Raw genomic sequence first — 9,271 nt, 5'->3', positions numbered from 1 at the left:
GTGTTGATACTTTATTTCTGAAAAATGTATTGAGACTGTTGATAAGAGAGCACAATTAAGCTTGAGTCCTCTTCAGAAGGCCAGGGTGGGGAGTATCCTCGCTAAGAATTTTTTTGTTGAATAGCTGCAATTTAGTCTAGCCTGATCCATTTAAAAAAAATAAAAACGCCCTTCAGAAATATTTCTATGAAGCACAGGGAGTAAATCTCTGGACAGGATGATTTCACAGAATCCAGAGAGGGAGTGACTCTATTGCCTCAACACTTCTTTCAGTTTGGAGCAGAATTTTAACCTTCCAGCAGATCATTGCAAATGTGCAATGTATTGTGTACTGCACTTCTGACTGAATTCTAAGTAAAAGAAAAACAAATAGGGCTGTCATGTTAAGTACTGTGTTTTCCTCTCCTTTTATTTTGCTTCCTCCACTCTGCCTATACTAAGTCTAAAGTAGATACAAGGGGAAGTGAATTGCTGGACTGCAAAACCATGAATGTATGTATGTGGGGGTGGGGGGGACCCACAGGCAATGAAAGAGTTACAGTCACCCTGAGAGGCCAGTTATGCTACCTGACTGTGCCTGGAGGGTGCATCAGGCTTAATTAAAGATGAAGTCCAGCTAGAGAAAAGCTAGGTGATGACCATAAAGAAAGGAAGCACAGATTAGAAGTTTGCAGGGAGAGAGGAAAAGGAACTCTGCAGCCACTCTCTGAGTAGTAGAGAGTAGAACCTGGAGAAATACTGAGAAGCTATCAGGGTGAGGCACATTCTAGCGGTGTGCCTGAGAGAAGACCAATCGAGAGATGGCCTTGGAAGTAAACAGAAGTGGAGGATAAAGGCTAGAGACAAGACTCTAGGGAGGTAACTCTCTGAGTGTCGGGAAGGGGACAGACGTTCCTTTTGTTGTGTTTTTGTTTTGCTTTTAAGTTGGTTAAAAGACTCCATGGCCACTACTCTGTCAGAAGAGAGGAATGGAAGAAAAGCCTTGGAGAGGTAGAAGATGTCATATCAATGACCAATGTCATGTGAGACAGTGGAACACTCTCCACTTATGACACTGATACCCCAGAAGGGGTGGAACTAAAATGTGACCTGATTGGAGGGCCAAGTATGAGAAGAGCCAGACCACTGCAGAGCCAGAGCAGATGTTAGAGGATGACAACCTTTTACGGCACACCTAGCCACAAGGGATCACTCCAGTGGTGAGTCTATTCTTCCACAGTGTGAGAATGTGAGGGAACATCTTTTATGAAGATATTGTACCCAGGTATTGCTGGACTATAATGGCAAAGGATTTGCTATTTATTATTTTTAAGTGTCCATGTGTCTGTGGGAGGATGGGGTGGGGGGAAAGACACCTTTTTTGAAGATGTGATCAGGGCCCTGTGTATCTAGTGCAAGCTGGTCTGAAATACTGTAGGAAGAGCCCTGGTTTCTGGAGTCATGTGGTAGACTGGAAATTCTGCAACAGCTATTTTAAAAAAGGAAACTTTAAAATGAGTTGATTGTGAAAATGTGTAACTACTACTACTATGTTTATTTTTATGTTGTATTTTATTGCTTTTATTCTGTCACCACATTTTCAGTTTTCAGTGTGCCACAGATACTTATGCTGACAACACATAACTGCATTGTCTTAGTTGTCAGAGGGGGAAGCTGGAGGTTTGACAGATAATAAGGGGGACGCTGGGGCTCTTGGCAACTGGGGGAGGGGAACTGGGATTATAGGATAAAGACATTAACTAGGCATTTGTGCTAAAATAGTTTAAATGAAATTGTTCATGCCTCTAAGTGCTATTTTTTTCAGGCTGTCTACAGATTCAGGAAGACAATACTATACCAGTTTATATTTGGTTCAGACTCTCAAGGTTACATTCACAACCATTTTGATGAAAATGAAATATATTCTAAAGCATGATTTCTGGCGAGATTGTGGTGGATTCCATTGCGAATTCTGTAGCTGCAGTATCATGGAATACACAGGGCTCTGGATATAGTCACCATTGTTGGAAAAATGATGTTTAAACACAATCTCACAGGCCTAATGTAGGTGTCTAGCTTTCACTTCAATTTAAGATTATACTGCAATTCAGTCTTCTGCACCTTGGAGAAGGCTGCAAAGTGGAAAAAGAGCGGGATTGTGTGATCTGCATCAGCCAATTGTAAAGAGCTCCTGCATTTAGAGGACTGGTAAATTTCCTTCTGAATCATTTCTGTGCTACTTAACAGGGACAGTCACTGGGACTGTAATACAGTATGATGTGAGCATCTTTAGTAGCTTGCAAGGCCAGGTCTTTGCTTGACTTCAAGTCACTAGCAATCTCATTCTGCAACATTGAAGTCATTGGGAGTTTTGCCAGTACCTCTAATGGGAGGAGGATTAGATCCCAAATGAGAACCCTTGTACTTTTTTCACATTAGTCCAGTTCATAAACTGAAAATTACATGATTTAAATCTGTTTTATGTTGGTTCTGATACTCATTTCCTAGGGAGGACTAATGATTTGGCATGTTCTGTAACTGCATGTGATATATTAATAATGGTGAAAGGCAAGTTTCAAGTCACTGAGGGTCAACATTATAGTATTTGGTGCCATTAGCTGCTATGATTTCCAGGAATGTCATGGAAAGATGAGAAAAACTTGTGATGGCAAATTTCAGTCTCATTGAAATCTAGTCATCCATGACTGAATAAGTAGGGTCAAAGGTCTTGCCAAAAACTCCATCCTTAGAACTCCCTACTGGCTATAGAGATAAATGGAATTACAAATGCAAACAATTCTACAGTAGGCCAGCTAGAATTTACACTCACTTTATTAGCTCCAAATCTGACTCTTTCAGATAATAGCATATCATTAGCGTATGTGTTTGACTCAGTTTGAATACACTTGGTCAAAGCATGCCCTATTTTTGGATGTTTCCCAGTTCTCATGACACTTTTTATTTCTTTTCAGGACAGAAGTTATAATGATCAGTTTGTCTCTCTGTGCCTCAGTTCCCCATCTGTAAAATGGGCTTAGTAGTATCACCCTATATGATGGTGTTGTGAGGATAAAGCCATTAAAGATTGCGAGGTACTTAGATACTATGGTGATAGGGGCCATATTAGTACCTAAGGACACTGTGATAAAAGACCATGGCACAGCGGTTGCTGGCCAAGGTCATCTGACTAGAGCTCATGCTTTGGGTCTATAAAATTACAGTGGAGACATTTGGGCTTAGCCATTTATCCCCACATCATGAGCGCTGTGAGCCTGAGTCAGCTGACCTGGACTCTGAAACTTGGGGCTTCAAGTTTTTTATAGATAGGGCTAGATTCATCAAGAAACTTAGGTGTGGTACTGCTGAGTGTCACCACACCTAACTTTTATGCACCTAGAAAATCACTGGGATTCACAAAGGCTGAGGGTATGTCTACACTGGGAACTTCAAAGCGCTGCCACGGGAACGCTGCTACGGCAGCGCTTTGAAGTGTGAGTGTGGCCGTGCACGAGCGCTGGGAGAGAGCTTTCCCAGCGCCCCTGGTAATCCACCTCCACGAGGGGATTAGCTCCGAGCACTGGGAGCCCAGCTTCCAGCGCTCGGAGCCTGTCTACACTAGCACTTTAAAGTGCTCAGATTTGCTGCCCCCTGAGCCAGCAAGTTAGAGTGCTATAAAATCTAAGTGTCGACATACCCTGAGTTAGGTGACTAGGCTCACTGTACAATGAATGAGGAGAGATAGGTACCACAGAATGCTAGCATGCTAGGCGGCTCCTTGCCTAAGCTAACCAGCAGATGTTAGGGCGAGGGGTGCGACCTAAGCTCTGCCTCTCTCAGGGAGTTAGGGCCTAAATCTGTGCTTCAGGGAGGCACATCCCTCTATGTGGGATTCTCAACTGCAAAACTTTCTTTTGGGGTTAGTTGCTTATGCCATTTTGAAAGAAGCTGGGGGAGACAGGTTCAGGGAGAACCTCCTCATAACTTTTAGTTGAGTGGTTACAGCACTCAGCTTGGATGTGGGAGACCATTGTCTGAAAGGGGAAAGGAATTTGAAGTGGGATCTGCCACGTTTCATGTGAATGTCCTAGTCACTGGGCTATGGGATATTCTGATATGGGCCTTCCTCAGTTTTCCTGTTGTTGCTGTTCCACTGTGAATAAATAAGGAAAGAATCGTTGGGCCAAAGAGAGCAAACATGAGAATGACTCTGTACAGGGATGCTGGAATAATTTTTATAGTGAGGGTGCTGAGAACCACTGAACCAAACTGTAAACCCTGCATATAATGGAAACCACTTCAAGCCAGGGGGTGCGGCAGCACCTCCAATACCCTTGGTTTCAGCTTCTATGACTCTGTAGCCTGGTGGTTAGAGCACGAGGTGGGAGACCCTGGATCCAGTCCCCTTTCTCCAATGACTCTTTAATCATTTATCCACATTGGAACAGCTTCAACAGGTGAGACTGGGAGAGCCCCACATCAGACTATCCCATAGTTTTGTGGTTCAGGCACTTGCCTCAGGCAAAGGGGGGACTTGAACTGGGGGTCTCCCACATCCCAGGTGAGTACCCTAACTGCTGAGCTTAAAGTTATGAGAAAAGTTCTGCTGCTGCCGCCATTTTGTGTGAATTTGTCTATGGGGGCTTGATCCAGTAAGTGAACTCTAAGCAAACTTAGGACCCTGCAAGTGAATAAGGCAGAGGAGTTTCTATTCTCCCCAGTTTGTGCATTGCTCTGGGGGTTAGGTGTCTGGATGCTTAAAGTAAGGCTGTAGTGCTGATGCAAGGTTTGGCAACAGCCAAGTAGGGTTTTTTTTTATTCCCAGTGGGGCTTTATTCTGGGATTTAGACATCTAAAGTGGCAGTTAGGAGCCCAAATACTTTTGTGAATCTAGCCCATAGTTCCTGCTAGTGATTGGTGGTGAGTACAGCTGATCAGAGAACAGAATGTCCATCCTGCACGAAATTCTGAAATTAGAATGAAAAGTTGCAATAGTGAAATTTTTCACAGAAATGATCATTACATTTAATAATGTTGAAATGTAATGTAAATAAAATATGTAATATCAATAAAAACATACTGAACTGAATATTATAACAGTCTAAATGAAAATAATCTAAATAAGAAAGTCAAAATGATTCACTTCTACGCTTTTTGGTTGAAACTTTTGTCAGTCTACATGTTCCCATTAAACATTGAGATTTTGATGAAACTGGACTTTGAAAAAAATGTGATGGAACTGTTTTCTGTCCAACCAGCTCAGGTTGGGATGAATTTGCATTTGGCTAGAATGACACCTATCTGTGAGCAAGTGTGACAGTAAAATTAGTGTCTGATGGATGGATGTCTCTTTTACCTTTACCAGCCTTAACCCCCCCCCCCCCAAATCTTAAGGCCCCTGCTGAATCCACTTAAGAGAGGATCTGAGCAGATTATCAGTTAGCCTGGTGACGGCCTGCAGTCTGCTTGCAATGCTTCAGTTGTTCCAAATTTGCAGATTTACACTGCCAGTCTACAGCCAAGCTCATGTCCCCAGTGTTTAATTTGAAAAGCAATTAATTTGTAGAACTGCCACAAAACGTCTCCCATATTTAATATATTATCAGGAAAAGAAAACAGAGACACATTGTTGGTAAATTAAATAAATAGCTGACGAAAGACAGTGAGTAATGTAGGTTAAAAGCAGAATCAAGCTCTCATTTTTTGTTATTCTCTGCTTCCTGATGGGACTTTATTTTGGCTCTGCTTGCTAAAATGGTGGGCGTAAAAATGGTATAGCAACAGGAAAATACTTTTGTATAATTTACATTGAATTGTAAGAGGATTCCAATTTAGTCTGTTGGTTATTGGGATCAAATTTTGTGTGCCATAGTTTTCAATAACACTTTTAAAAATGTTTTGATTTTAAAATTAAAAAGGGATTGCTACTGACATTCTCGATGAAAGCATATAAAAATGATACTCCTATGTAGATGTTTAAAGACTTACATCTCTTCCAGTCTGTTCCTGCAATCAAGTCTTAAAAATCCAGCTGACAGATCCTTTTGAGCATAACCATAATTCCCACTGTATTTAATGAAGTGCTTAGGCTACTTTTACTTTGTTAGTTGATTAACAGATTGCTCTGATTCAAGTCAATGGGAGTGCTTCAATGGTAGTTGGATCAAGGCCTCTGTGAGCTAGGACATGGGATTGCCCAAAGGTTAAAATGCTCACGACTCAGCTTTTACACCCAAAATTTTTGGCCCTATACAAAGACACAAACAGAAGATCAGTCCTTAGGCGTAAAATTTTCAAAAGTGAGCTAGGTACTTAGCAGACTCAATCCTGCTGACATTGAATGATGCAGAGGCTCCTAAGTGCCTAGTCTCTTTTGAAAATGTTCCCTTAGGGCCTGAACAACATCCCATTAAAGTCAATGCAAAGACTCCCATTCATTTTAGTAGGAATTAATTAAAGCCTAAACTGAATCCACTGAACTACATATCACATATGAGGAAAACGGCCACATTTGCTATTTTTCTCCATACCCAGCAGAAATGATTTAGTTAATAACGAGGATGATATTTGGAAAATGTTATTTGCTTTTAATCTAAATGATGTAACCTGTAGCCAGATACTACAGCGATGCCTTTATAAATGCATGAAATAATAATAGAAGAAATACGGCCTTACAAATTTCAGTTGGAAAATGCAACAAACCACAATTACTGTAGCTCCTACAAAAAGTAAAAGATTTTGGGTTTGAATTTTGTTTCGAAAAATTTCTGCTCCTTCTACAATAACATTTGAAAAAAAGTGTAATTTGTCATTTGATCACTTTTCAACTTGGGAAAATAATTTTCAAGGTTTGTACCAAAGAAGCAAAAACCACACAAACTTGCCCCTTTCTGTTTAAATATTCCAATTATAGCCACACAATGAACTTTAACAACTTCCTGACCTTCTCCCTGGTGAACCTAGATAAGACAGGATGAAAGAGGGACATGGGCACTGATCCAAACTAAAAGCATAACAGACATGAACTTAGATGGAAATATACCCACGTTATCAAACATGTTGGAGCACTTTTCTATGAGTGCTGGCTTTATTAACAGAAGGAGATTTTGAAATCTGTTTAACTCTAGAGTGAGTCATCCTTCAAATCTCTCTTTCAACAATTAATCTTGTATACCAGCCTCTGCAGCTCAGTGCTTTTGTAGAGGCTGAATGTTTTTCACTAATTGTTACAGATGGGTAAGTCTCTTTCCATAGCCATATTTATATTCCTTTTCTCTTGAACTATTTATATCAGTTATTACATATAAATATTATTTAAGATATATAATTAATATATAAGATAGTCCAGAAGATAAGATTGGTATCTTGGAATACAGGGACATTAACTGGAAAAAGTGCAGAGCTGGCTCAGACATTGATGAAAAGGAAAGTACAGATTGTCTGCATTCAACAGACCAAATGGAAGGGAGCAAAGGCAAGCACTATGGTGGAAGGCTGTCACATTAAATAAAAAAAATGGAGATGGTATAGTTGTAGACAAAGTGATGCAGGGATGTGCAGTGGCTGTGGATAGGATATATGAGAGGATAATTTTGGCTAAGTTAGCTTTTGAAAATGGCCCTTTAAATGTTATATGTGCACCCCAGAAGGGATGTGACAAATCAGAAGAGGAGGTTTCTGGGTAAATTGAATACTGCTGTACAGAAAGTGATAAAGGATGAAAGAGTCATCATGGGAGCCAAGTTTGATGGTCATGTGGGAGAGACGGTAAATGCTTCAAAAGGCACCATGGCAGCTGGGGATTTGGACAGAGAAACAGGAAGGGAAGACTATTTTACAGTAGGCCCAGACATGATTTGGTAGTCAGTAATGCATTTTTCACAAAGAACATTTGATTACCTGTAAGAGTGGTAGAATATGGGCTCAGATTACTTCCTGATGAACCAAGGGGAAAGCATAGCAACTCAACAGAGAATGATAGTTCTTGACTATGCATACATGTCATACATGAGAGAAAAATGTCCACAGCAGTACAGAAAACCAAGTGATGGCAGTTTAAGGAAGCTAGAAAGGAGTTTAAAACAAGTATTGAAGAAGATCTCTTTAGAAGGTTTAGAGAAAATACGAATTGATGGTAGAATCATATTGCAAGCAAAATTCAAGAATGTGCAAAGAGAATGCTTGTTGAAACAAAAGCAAGAGCCCTTTTTTCCTGATGGAAGTGGAATGAGAAAGTTCGAGAGGCCATGAAGGATATGAAAAAGTGTTTTAAACTTTGGCAAGTGATGCTTCAGCAATAGGATTTTCAGACGTATAAAAAATCCAAAAAGATAGCGAAGAAAGAGGTAGAAGCTGCTCAAGCTAAAGCCATGGAAGATTATATGCACACTTTAAAACAAAAGAGGGTGAGAGAAATATATAGACTGGCAAAGACTGAGGATGAGAGACTAAAGACACTGATGAGATCAGCCACTAACATGAAAGTGAAAATGTGTTAATCAATGAGAACCAGATTAAGGAATGGTGGAGAAATTACTTTGATTGGCTTCAGAATGAAGAGAATCCAAGAGAACCATGCCATACAATAAAACCACACCAGGACTGGTGGCACCAATCCTAGAAGAAGTAGTTGCAGATGCTTTGAATAATATGAAAAATAAGAAAGCTGTCACCTCCCAGTGGCATACCAGCAGAAGTATGGAAGTGCCTGAGGCAAGTAGGCATGAACTATAATATTGACACAACTGTTTAATTGCATCATGAAGACTGGAAAGAAGTCTGATTCCTTGAGACAGAGCACATTAGCATCGATATTTAAGAGAAAAGATTTACGAGACTAGTGACTACCATGGCATTTTATTCATGAACCACATGAGGACGATCTTGGAGAAAGATATTGATGAGAGAAGAGAAGTGAAAGTCAGTGACAATTAGATTGGATTTGTGCCAGGTAAGTCAATAGTGGATGCTAGATTTACATTAAGATTGCTTGTGGAAAAATATAGAGAAAAGAGGAAAATCCTACACGTAGTATTCATCAATCTTGAGAAGGCTTATGACCACAGTTCATAAATTCATAGCTTCCAAGACCAGAACAGACCATTGTAATCATCTAGTCTGACCTCCTATGTAACACAGGCCATAGAGCTTCTTTCCCAAAATAATTCCTCGATTATACTTTTAGAAAAACATCCGATCTTTATTTGAAAATTGTGATGTCAGTGATGGAGAATCACTACAATCCTAGGTAAATTGTTCCAAGAGAAGTCATCTGGTGGAGTAAGAGAATGAAAGA

General features: G+C 40.2%; 1 long non-coding RNA gene across 1 annotated transcript in view; it reads left to right on the top strand.

The window, feature by feature from the left end:
• The first annotated feature begins 383 nt into the window (after positions 1 to 383).
• LOC117872639 overlaps positions 384 to 9,271 on the top strand; it is a 131,883-nt gene continuing 122,995 nt past the window's right edge. The window contains exon 1 of the long non-coding RNA XR_004644543.1: positions 384 to 1,199. This is a non-coding gene — a long non-coding RNA (uncharacterized LOC117872639). The remainder of the gene's footprint in view (positions 1,200 to 9,271) is intronic.

Source organism: Trachemys scripta, chromosome 2, assembly GCF_013100865.1.
Source record: "Trachemys scripta elegans isolate TJP31775 chromosome 2, CAS_Tse_1.0, whole genome shotgun sequence".
NCBI classification, from domain to species: Eukaryota; Metazoa; Chordata; order Testudines; family Emydidae; genus Trachemys; species Trachemys scripta.
This window is presented reverse-complemented; position numbering and strand designations above follow the sequence as displayed.